The following is an 11788-nucleotide window of genomic DNA, read 5'->3' on the forward strand; positions in this document are numbered from 1 at the left end:
TCTGTTCCAGTAAACTTTGTCATCCATCAAAACTAAATTATTCATCTGGCTATCCAATGGGGTAAAATTATGTAACATTTGAAAATTAATTATGAAAAGGTAAGATACAATGCCATTTCATTTCTATGTACAGGAAAATACAATAGAAATGTGTGGGCAGGGGATCGAATAAATTGTGTACCATTTGCAGTTTGCAAGCAACTGGAGCAGCACACGCAGATTGTATTCCCTGGACTGACTTCCTTTCTGGACATGAAAGGAATGAGTAAACATTGGTAATTTCTGCTCCCAGTTCTGTTTTCAGCACAATGGCCATTTGAATTATCATCTTGAGACGTGAAAAGAGCTAATATATCTGCACATAAAACAATTTAATACATATTTAGAATCAGATCAGATCCAATATAAATAATAACTGTGACAAAAGTAAATATATTTTGATGACTGTGGCACAGTGAATTCTCATTTCCCCACAGTTATTGTGGTCTTCCCAATTATGAAAAGTGACACAGATTCTTCTGGTATATTTAAATTGATAAAAACAGGGGATAGGAAGACACCTTCTATTTCAATCTTTAAACGGCTGATGAAAATGTTTCTATCACATCAAAGTTTTGCAGGCGTCTTAGAATACCAATTTACACCATATTTACCTGATTTCTGATTTTAATTTTTATATGATTTTCATTGTATAATTTATGGCTCTGGTAATTAATTTTTAAGGCCTCAATCCTCTGAGAGTAAGAGCCCCTGAACAAATCTGGATGTCATTGTGAGTAGAAATGCCCAGGTTTGAATTGGGTGTTGTCAGATTTGGTCCCTTTAGGATCAATGGTACTTTGAAAGTCATGACTAACTTGCTTCATTAGTTTAAATGAGAACTAACTTTAAGGAACTTACAGTGTATTCTGACAAATAAACACCAGCAGCTGCCCTATACTGAGTCAGATCATTGATTGATCTTGCTCAGTACTGGAAACAGAAATGGATAGCAGATCTCCAGAGTTTCAAGCAGGGAGATTTTCCCAGATTAACAATAGGATTTGTCAAATTAATATGCAGCAAGAGATTAACAATAGGATTTGTCAAATTAATATGCAGAATGCAAATGACCTGATGAAAAATAAATGCCATAAGGGCTATATGGTATTTCTTACCTTAGACATATGAGTTACAGAAATGGTCAATTTTGTGATATGTTGATTCAACACCTTGCAGATTTTACATTAGAAATTGTGAATATCTAACTTCATTTGCAGTGTGGTGACAAAATTCTACCAGCACACCCTTTCCTTGGCATTTGCTATAAAAGAGATAAATGAAAGCCCCAAGATCTTGCCCAATCTCACCCTTGGATTCCACATCTATGACAGTTATTACGATGCAAGGATGACCTATCGGACAACTCTGGACCTACTTTTCAAATCACATAGATTTGTCCCCAACTACAAATGTGACGTTCAAAAAAACCTTATAGCTATCATTGGAGGACTTAGCTTTGATACCTCCCTCTCTATGGCTGACACCATAGGCCTCTACAAGATACCACAGGTAGGACCGATGAATAGGCTTTTCACAATTTATATTCTTCTGTTACTAATAATTCAGATTGGTCTTTTGACTCTCCTGGACAACATATTTGAAATGTCAATTCATGCACAATGAAGCAGCCATGTTACTGACTGGGATTCCATTTAAAAGGATGTTCATTATGAAGATGATGACAATAATAATAATGATTCAGAAATAGGCTGTTTACTGAGGTGCTAGCCTTGCAAGCCAGCGCTAAATTCCATATATATATATGGTGAAGGAAAATATTCAGATTTTTAAATATCACCATAACAGTAGAAAAAAATTATCTAGGAGAGTCCTTGGGTTGAACTGTCCTTGAACCTATGAATGGCTCTGACTTAATCTTTGTTGAATGAACAGGCACAGGATCAAAATGAAGGTTCATCCATGTGGAACTCTATAATGTTTGTACATTTCCTTTTAGCTCACATATGGGTCATTTCCTCCAGGGGAGAGTGATGCAGACCAGTTCCTTTCCTTTTACCACTTGGTTCCCAATGACAGCCATCAGTCTATTGGAATCATTAGCTTACTAAAGCATTTTGGATGGAAATGGATTGGACTTTTCGTTGTGGAAGGTGACGGTGGAGAAAATTTCTTGCAGACTCTGGAACCATTGCTTTCTAGGCACGGAATCTGTTCATCCTTCACACATAAAATACCACAAGTAGCCAATGTAGATAAGCTGAGTGAAACACTTGATGTGCTCTTGGATATTTATCTCTCTTTAACAGATGATAAAGTCAGTTCATGTATAATCTTTGGAGAATCTTTAACCCTTATATGGATGGGAGCTGTACTAGTTCTAGGAGATTCTGAAAAGAAGGGAAGCTCATCATTTAGAAAGGTGTGGATCATAACAACCCAGATTGATTTCATATTAGTGATATTCCAAAAGCTTTTAGATCTTCAGACCTTTCAAGGTTCCATTTCCTTCACAATTCATTCAAAAGAGCCTCCGGGGTTCCATGAATTTCTTCAGAGCATTAAGCCTGATAAAATAAAAGAAGATGGTTTTCTTAGGGACTTCTGGGAGCAAGCATTTGACTGTACATTGCCAAACCCCAGTTTGACAACGGAAGCCAATGAATCATGTACTGGGGATGAGGGGCTAATGAGCCTTCCTGGACCTCAGTTTGAAATGGGCATGACTGGCCACAGCTACAGTATCTACAATGCTGTCTATGTTGTGGCTCATGCTTTGCATGTCATTTACTCAATGAGAGCAAAGCAGAGAGCAATGGCCCGAGATAAAAAATATGAATATCAGAATCTGCAACCTTTCAAGGTAAAGTGTAGAAATCAAATTCTTCTTAATTCAATGGCTTTAGTAGTCCAAAAGGGGACTTCACCGAAATTAGTACGATTTATTCCCTGAGAAACGTAGAATCATGAATCCATACAATTGCATAGTGGGAAGGGATTCTAAGGGTTATCTAGTCCAAACCTCTGCAATGCAGGAATTTATGTTGATATCATCTGGTGTACTTTCCCCCTCAGAATAAATTTAATCTACATTGCATTATTAATGGCCCATCTGTGAGGGCAAAAAAGATTTTTCACAAATATAAAAAGGTAAAGGTACCCCTGCCTGTACGGGCCAGTCTTGCCAGACTCTAGGTTTGTGTGCCCATCTCACTCAAGAGGCCGGGGGCCAGCGCTGTCCGGAGACACTTCCGGGTCACGTGGCCAGCGTGACATCACTGCTCTGGCGAGCCAGGGCCGCACACGGAAACGCCGTTTACCTTCCCGCCAGTAAGCGGTCCCTATTTATCTACTTGCACCCGGGGGTGCTTTCGAACTGCTAGGTTGGCAGGCGCTGGGACCGAGCAACGGGAGCGCACCCCGCCACAGGGATTCGAACCGCCGACCTTCTGATCGGCAAGCCCTAGGCGCTGAGGCTTTTACCCACAAATATATAACAATGGAAACCCAATATCTTCTGGGAGGAGGGTAGATTGTAATGGGTGAAACGTGGGATGAGACAACCTTAAGTTCCTCATGCCCAGCAAAACTGAAGATACTCCACTATATGCCATCCATCCTAGGTTCATTGTGGCTCAGCAGACTCAGTCCAGGATGTGATATGTTTTTAAAAATGGTGTTGTGGGCTTGGGTCATGGCCTGGTAAGAATTCTGTTCTAAAACCCTTTCAGAGAATTCACATGAGCCAGAAACCCAGCAGAACTTAGACTGAGGGAAAGGGTGGTATCAGTCAAACTCTGTATTAGAGACCTTTTGACCTCCCTCAGACTTGGGCCAATCTGAAATGCTCAATTTCTGAAAGGCGTTCCAGGTAATCTTAAATGGCTTCCTATAGTTTAGATTATTGACCTGTGCTAAACCATACTTGCGAATTTTATGTTTTTAACCCCTTTATGTCTTGTTATGTTCCAATTAGCTCCACCCTTTTCTTCTTGACATTTCATTTAACAACACTGCTGGAGAAACAGTGAGTTTCAATGGTAAAAAGCAAACCGGAGGTGCACTTGACATCATGAACATAGTCACATTCCCAAACAAGTCCTTCCTTCGAGTGAAAGTTGGTCAAGTAGACAATGATGCTCTTGAAGCAAGAAGATTTGACATTCATGAGGACAAGATTAAATGGCACAAAGGTTTTAACCAGGTATGGGTCCTGGATTGTGGGCCCTGCAGGCTCTGTCCCACTGGAAAAACTCCAAAGCTCATCTGAATAACAAAATGGTTGAAATGCAATGGTCCCATGTTCAATCCTCTGCATCTCCAAGTAGGCTTTGAAAATAACACTGGTCTGTAATAAAAAAAACAGCCAGATGGACCAATGATCAGTTGTCCTATCCAGCTTTTTAGGGATTCATGCTCTACTTTTATAGCACAAGTTTATACCATTGGCTGTGGTGAGGACTGCAGTGCCTGCTCCCTTCCAAGGCCTTTTCCAGCTGTCCGGGGCGGGGGGGGGGGGGAGGCCTTCACATCCTGGCTACAAAAGGACTGTTTTAGATGTGTTTTAAAATGTCCTTAAACAGTCAGTGGCATTTTAAGTTCTTTTTTTATATATATATATAAATTTTTATTAAGATTTTTACATTACAAAATAGAAAAAGAAAAAAAATCAAAAATACAAAATAAAAATAGTTTTAAACAATCAATCTATACATCACATTATTTTTCATTTACTTTTTTCTCGGACCTCCTCATACCTCCCTTTTTTGTATTCCAGTTCAATTTATTAGCTCAGCAGTTTCTTTCCCTCTTTATTCTACCCAGATCTTTAATCTTAAATTATTATAACCTTGAATTTGTACTTATAAAAAACCATTTTTTCATATTCTTTTATACCATTTCAGCTAGAAACCACTTAATTTCAATCCAACATCATTCTAACATTTTAAGTTCTTTTTCCCCTCCTTTTTCCTTTTTGGGGTGGGGGTGGGTAGGTGGGTGGTATGGATGGATATCTGTTTGGGGTTTAATTTTACTATAACTGTTCTGTTTTTGTTTTTTGCTGTTTTATTGGTTGTTGTATAGTTTGCATTTTGTTTTTAAGGGGCAGGATCAGGGCTGCCTGGGAGTGGCTGGGGCAAGTTCCGGGGGGGGGGGAGCACTGGGACATCCGATCTCGGTGATCATGGGCAGGAGGTGGAGTTACGCTTAGAGCAGACCATGTAATTACCGAGGAGGCAGGCTTAGTTGTTGTTTGAAGACTATCCCTGCCTATGGGTCTAGCCTTGACCTAGTTGGGTTGATCACCTAGTTTGGTTGTCCTAGGGGATTTTAACATCCATGCCGACACGACCTTACAAGGGGCTGCTCAGGACTTCGTGGAAAGCATGGCCTCCATGGGGTTTGGCCGAACTCATAGTCACAGACATGCCTTAGACCTGGTGTTTACCTCTAGTAACATGGGTGATGTAACACTAAGTAAAAGTGAAACAAAAGAAGTGCCATGGGCAGATCACTTCCTGGTGCAACTGGACTTCTCCGCAACCCTTCCCCTCTGCAGGGAGGTGGAAACAATTCGGACGGTCCGCCCCCGCCACTTAATGGATCCAAATGGTTTCCAGAGATTGGTAGGGGATGCTTTATCCCATGTTGATGGCCTTTCAGCTGATTCTCAGGTGGCCCACTGGTATGCTGAGTTAACCAGGGCTATCGACTGTCTGGCTCCGAAACGCCCTCTCCGATTGCATGGAGCCCAGACAGCCCCGTGGTTTTCTTTGGAGCTGAGGGCGAGGAAACAATCGTTGAGACGGCTAGAGCTTCGGTGGCAGAAAACATTCTGAATCGGACTGGACATGGGTTAGAGCTCAACATCGAGCCTACCAAGTGGCGATAGCGACGGCGAAGAAGACCAGGTGCGCAGCCTGGGAGTCTTTTTGGAGTCACAGCTGTCCGTGGATGTGCAGGTAAGTTCTGTGTCCAGGGCAGCAGTTTACCAGCTCCATCTGGTACGCAGGCTGAGACACTATCTGCCTGTGGACTGTCTCACCAGAGTGGTGCATGCTCTAGTTATCTGTCGCTTGGATTACTGCATTGAGCTCTATGTGGGGCTACCTTTGAAGGTGACCCAGAAACTACAACTAATCCAGAATGTGGCATCTAGACTGGTGACTGGGAGCGGCCACAGAGACCACATAACACCGGTCTCAAAAGACCTACATTGGCTCCCAGTACGTTTCCGGGCACAATTCAAAGTGTTGGTGTTGACCTTTAAAGCCCTAAACGGCCTTGGTCCAGTATACCTGAAGGAGCGTCTCCACCCCCATTGTTCTGCCCGGACGCTGAGGTCCAGCGCCAAGGGCCTTCTGGCAGTTCCCTCATTGCGAGAAGCAAAGCTACAGGAAACCAGGCAGATGGCCTTCTCGGTAGTGGCGCCTGCCCTGTGGAACACCCTCCCATCAGATGTCAAAGAGATAAATAACTACCTGACATTCAGGTAGTTCAGGGAAGTTTTTAATGTGTGACATTTTGTGTATTTTTTGTCTTGTTGGAAGCTGCCCAGAGTGGCTGGGGAAACCCAGCCAGATGGGTCGGGTGCAAATAATAATTATTACTACTATTATTAACATTTATGAGATGAGTCTTTCAAGTTCATGAGGGGAAAAAGAAAACAAATAAATAAATTAATTAAATATTGTATATTTTTTTATGGGGAGGAATGGAGACTTTCTCCCAGCTGACTTTTCTTTCCTCCTGATGGATAGGTGGTGCCTATTTCTGTGTGTAATGACTGCTGCTCCCCTGGTCATCAGAAGAAAAGGAAGGAAGGGGAGAAATTTTGCTGCTATGATTGTGCTCCATGTCCAGAAGGGAAGATTTCAGACCAGAATGGTTTGTGACTTAGAATTCATGTGTTATTTTCATTGGATAGGATTGGGATAGTTTGCTACTTTAGATCTAAGTGCTATGTTTAACTACCATGCTGCCTGGAATGTTTCTCTGTTGACTTCGAATATCTTCCCAGGGACATTTTGAAAAATGAGGAAGCCTCATGCAATACAGTGGTGTAGCGTGGGTTGTCAGCACCCGGGGCAAGGCAAGTAATTTGTGCCCCCTAACCCGTGGATTTGCGCCCCCTAACCTGTGGATTTGCCCTAACCCCAGATGTTGTGCCCGGTGCGGCCGGCCCCCCCTGCACCCCCCACGCTACGCCACTGATGCAATACATTTTATGTGGATTTGAGTGTGAGCGCTAAAATAGACAAAATGATCTATGGTAGTTGCACACCTACTTTATAATATCCCAGTGGCGTAGCGTGGGGGGTGCAGGGGGGGCCAGCCGCACCGGGCGCAACATCTGGGGGTTAGGGTTAGGGGGCGCAAATCCACGGGTTAGGGGGTGCAAATTATTTGCCTTGCTCCGGGTGCTGACAACCCACTGTAATATCCTAAACAGAAAAAAATATAAAAATGGCCAAAACAAATGGTCAAAAAGTCCATAGAGAAATGTTAACACTCCTGATGATGGTCATGGAGAGTTTGACAAATTTCTACTTTGAAGAGGTAAAATCAAACTGTGATTATTATTAGTAGATGCTGGATCAGACATTAAAGTTTCTCCTTAGTGGCCTCTGCAACACATGTCAGGTGCAAAAATCCATGGGGCACCCCTCAAATAGACAACCAGATACACAGTTCTAGATAGGAAACAGTGAAGTGAAGATGTACGAGGAATACCTATCTGGCCAATCTGCACAGGACATCACAAATTCAAAATTATACCTTTTTGTGTTGTGTATAGTCAAAGACACTGGATTCAATGGCAGGTGGCATAGGCGAAGTGGTTTTACCCAGGCACAAGCTCCCTTTCCTCTCTTTATTTTTCATTTGCTTGCCAATAGTGTAAAGTGCACAAAGGTCAAATGTGTGTAAGTTGTGGGCTAATTAAAGTGCACTTTCATTTTACAACAGTGCATTAAGAATGTCCAGGTTGAAATCCCAAAACGGTCATATGGGAGGCAAATGAAGCAAATAAATTTTGTTTAGAATTTGACCTGTTTCTGTTTTTCAGATATGGATGACTGTTTCAGATGCCCAGAAGACCAATATGCAAACAGGAACAAAGATGGATGCATCTCCAAATCAATGAGCTTTCTTTCTTATGAAGAACCCTTAGGGATCAGCTTGGCCTCAATTGCTATTTGTTTCTCCATTGTCACAACTTTAGTCTTTTTAGCTTTTGTGAAGCACAGAGATACACCCATTGTCAAAGCCAACAACCGAGATCTCACCTACACTCTCCTCATCTCTCTACTGCTCTGCTTTCTATCTTCTTTGCTATTCCTTGGCAAACCAGGGGAAATGGCTTGCTTCCTCAGACAACCTACTTTTGGCATCATCTTCTCAATGGCTGTTTCTTGTGTGCTGGCCAAAACCATTACCGTAGTTGTAGCTTTCATGGCCACCAAGCCAGGCTCCAGCCTGAGGAAGTGGGTGGGGAAAAGACTGGCCAACTCCATTGTCCTTTCTTGCTCTTTGATTCAAGCAAGTCTGTGTACTCTCTGGTTGGCAACTTCTCCTCCATTCCCAGATTTAGACAAGCACTCACTAATGGAAGAAATCACTGTGCAATGTAACGAAGGGTCTGTGACCTTGTTTTCCTGTGTCCTGGGCTACATGGGCCTCCTGGCTTTCTTCAGCTTCCTCTCAGCATTCCTGGCCCGCAAATTACCTGACAGTTTCAATGAAGCCAAGTTCATTACCTTCAGCATGTTGCTGTTCTGCAGTGTTTGGTTGTGTTTTGTACCAACCTACCTGAGCACCAAAGGGAAGTACATGGTGATGGTGGAGATCTTCTCCATCTTGGCCTCCAGTGCTGGCTTACTGGGCTGCATCTTTGCCCCAAAATGCTATATTATCATGCTGAGGCCAGAGCTGAACAACAGAGAGCAACTAATAAGAATAAAGAATTAAAGCAGCTCTTTGATTTGCCATCATTTTATTGTTAAAAAGGAAGGGATAAGGTTTATGCATAATTCATTTATACTATTTACAAAAGTTCATTTAAAATTATTTACGTGTTGACTTCTTGGAGGAAATTTTGCTGGTTAACACTCCCATCGCCAGCTAAGACTTAAATCTTTGTTAGTACACTCTCCCTTGTGTGATAGGGAGATTAACCTCACATGCTCTGAAGAAAGCCATCTTCAAACTGAGTATGAGAACTTTCTGGAGGCAGATAAAATTTTGGAGAGAATCTGACATTGTGCCCAGATACTGCACAATATCCTTGAAGGTTAGCTCTCAAATCAGCAAAACCTCTCTTCTTTTAACAATATTTGATATTGGGATATTTTGAGATTATAACATGGATGACCCTTTCTGTCAATTAATTTTCACCTGGAATGTGACTTAACTGCAGCCATAAAAAGAGACATTAGTTAGAATATCTAACAGACTGCAAAATAATACCAAAGACATACCTATTTATTTCAGATTCAGAGAGATGATAAATGGAAAAGGATGCTCTGGTGATTAAGAATTATCATTTTTTCTTACTTTTAACCCCCCTTCCTTTCTGTGAGTACTGGCTTCTTATTAAAGAGACAGACACAAGACTTCAAGGCAGACACTGTTAAGGTGGATAGAAATATAATCCAATATAGCAAAGATATTGTTGAATGCCCCACTGATTGTTGTTATTGTGTGGCATTATTGGGTGAACAATTGAAAGAATTCATAGCTGAGAAGGAGAAAATGATGAACAAAAATGGATCAGAGAAAAATAAGACCAAAGAATACGCAGGACCTTTGGGGGGGGGGGGTACTGATCAAGGTCTGCCTGAACAGGAAAGGAGAATGGTTGCAGGTGATGGAATGGACAAGACCTTCACAAAGTTGCCTGGAGGTGTGAACCAGACAAATGAAGGAGTTGTTATGCTGAAGGAGTGGAATTAATTCATTGACAGAGATAGCAAGAAACTTCATGAGATGCCAGAGATAGAGTCGAGAGAAAGGATCCTGTGTGCAAGTTGGAATGAATTTAGAGGCGAAAGTCACCAAGCCTCCGGCCTTTTGGAAACAGAGTGAAAGAAGAGGAATTTAAATTAGGACGTGAAATCATGGCAAACTGGAAATGGGAATGGAAGATATGGAGCTGCATAGCACAGTGATTAGTAGCCTACATAAAGGGGAAATTCTCTTTTATGTATTGTGGTTCCAAGCTGTATATGGCTTTGTATACCAATACCAGCACATTGACCTCATTTGCAGGCAGTTCAGTTCTTTCATCTGCAGTGGTATAACATGATGGTGAAATTTCGCTCCAGTGAGCACATTCCAGGCCAGCCTCAGGGGCAGTCTCACAAAAGGTGCATTGCATTCGTAATGCAATCTGGAGGTTACCCATGCAAGCAAAACACCATCAGGAAGTTTTAACAGTCTGAATAATCAATTGATTAATTCTCCTCTTTTTGATGATGCATCTGGTGTGTGGGTGTGTTGTGCTTTGCGGGAGGAGGTTCCCCTAGACTATTAGTGTAAAAAATATGTTTCCCAAGCCTTCTTTAAACCTAGGGTTGCATGTTTGGCCCTTAGTTCAGGATTTGCTGTTTTGCATCCACAAAGAAAAATGGCACCACTCTGACTTTCCTGGGTATGTTCATTTGCCACAGAAGATTTCAAGCCACTTGCCACTTTGTAGGCCACTCAGGGTCAGAGGTAACATGGAGTCACATTTTAGAAAACAAACCCAGCTGAACTTGTTGGTTACCAAAACTGCTACTCTGAGCTAATAATCTGAAAACAATATTATCTATTCATGCAATTAAACAAATCATTATATTTTTCTCAATTTGTCCAGGCTCAAGAGACTTTCCAGTAGTCACTTGGAAAAATTCAATAGGAAAACCTAGAAGTTGTTATAATAAATAATGTTGTATTCAGTAGAGTGGTGAGGTTAGAGGCAAAGGCCAGAGAAGACCATGCTCATCTTATTTCTCACATTTTCCTTTTATTGGCCAGACTTGAAATGGGTGCTGGCAATCTCACCTTCTAACCAAGGCTCCATTTGTTACACTTTGATTCTAAAATGCAACTCACAAATATCGTCTGGAATTTTTTTGCCAGAGCCAGTTATTACCCAATGTAGTCCCTTCCTCTCAAAGGAAATGAGAGCAACAACATATTATAGATCAATTAAAGAACCTGACAATATCTAAAGGGTATACTGATAGAGACAAAGACTGCAAGATTTTTCTCTCCTTAAGAGGCTTATGCGAAAAGGAAATAAGCTACACTGCTAGAATGTTTTGTGTATATGTGTTGCTGTTTTTGCATGTACCTAGTGTGTACAATGCAGATCCGACCAGGTGTCCCACCAGTGACCCCTTTCCTGTTCCTCATGAGTGGTACCAGCCAGGTGGCCTCATCATTGGTGGGATTTCCTCTCAGATCTTTTATACATTTGATGAAGTTTTCTTCAGAGAACAGCCTTCACAGAACATGTTCACAATTCCATAGTAAGTGTCTCCCCGCTTATCCCTCCAAATCCCCATTCCTTTTGTGTCATGTCTCCTACATTTTAAGCATTCATGTAGTGAGTTTCTTATCACTGACCTATGTATAGTGGCTACTTTGGAAGACTTTACTGGCTGAAAAGGATAAAAATGCTTCAGGCAAATACAGTGGTACAGTACCTCTGGTTACAAACTTAATTTGTTCCGGAGGTCCATTCCTAACCTTAAACCGTACTTAACTTGAGGTACGAATGTAACTAATGGGGCTTCCTGCT

At 41.7% G+C, this 11788-nt stretch overlaps 1 pseudogene; it reads left to right on the forward strand.

Annotated features, from left to right (window-relative positions):
* Positions 1-91: 91 nt before the first annotated feature.
* Positions 92-11517, forward strand: LOC114583586 (vomeronasal type-2 receptor 26-like; annotated as a pseudogene).
* The last annotated feature ends 271 nt before the right edge of the window (positions 11518-11788 follow it).

Source organism: Podarcis muralis, chromosome 13 (assembly GCF_964188315.1).
Source record: "Podarcis muralis chromosome 13, rPodMur119.hap1.1, whole genome shotgun sequence".
In the NCBI taxonomy this organism is placed as follows: domain Eukaryota; kingdom Metazoa; phylum Chordata; class Lepidosauria; order Squamata; family Lacertidae; genus Podarcis; species Podarcis muralis.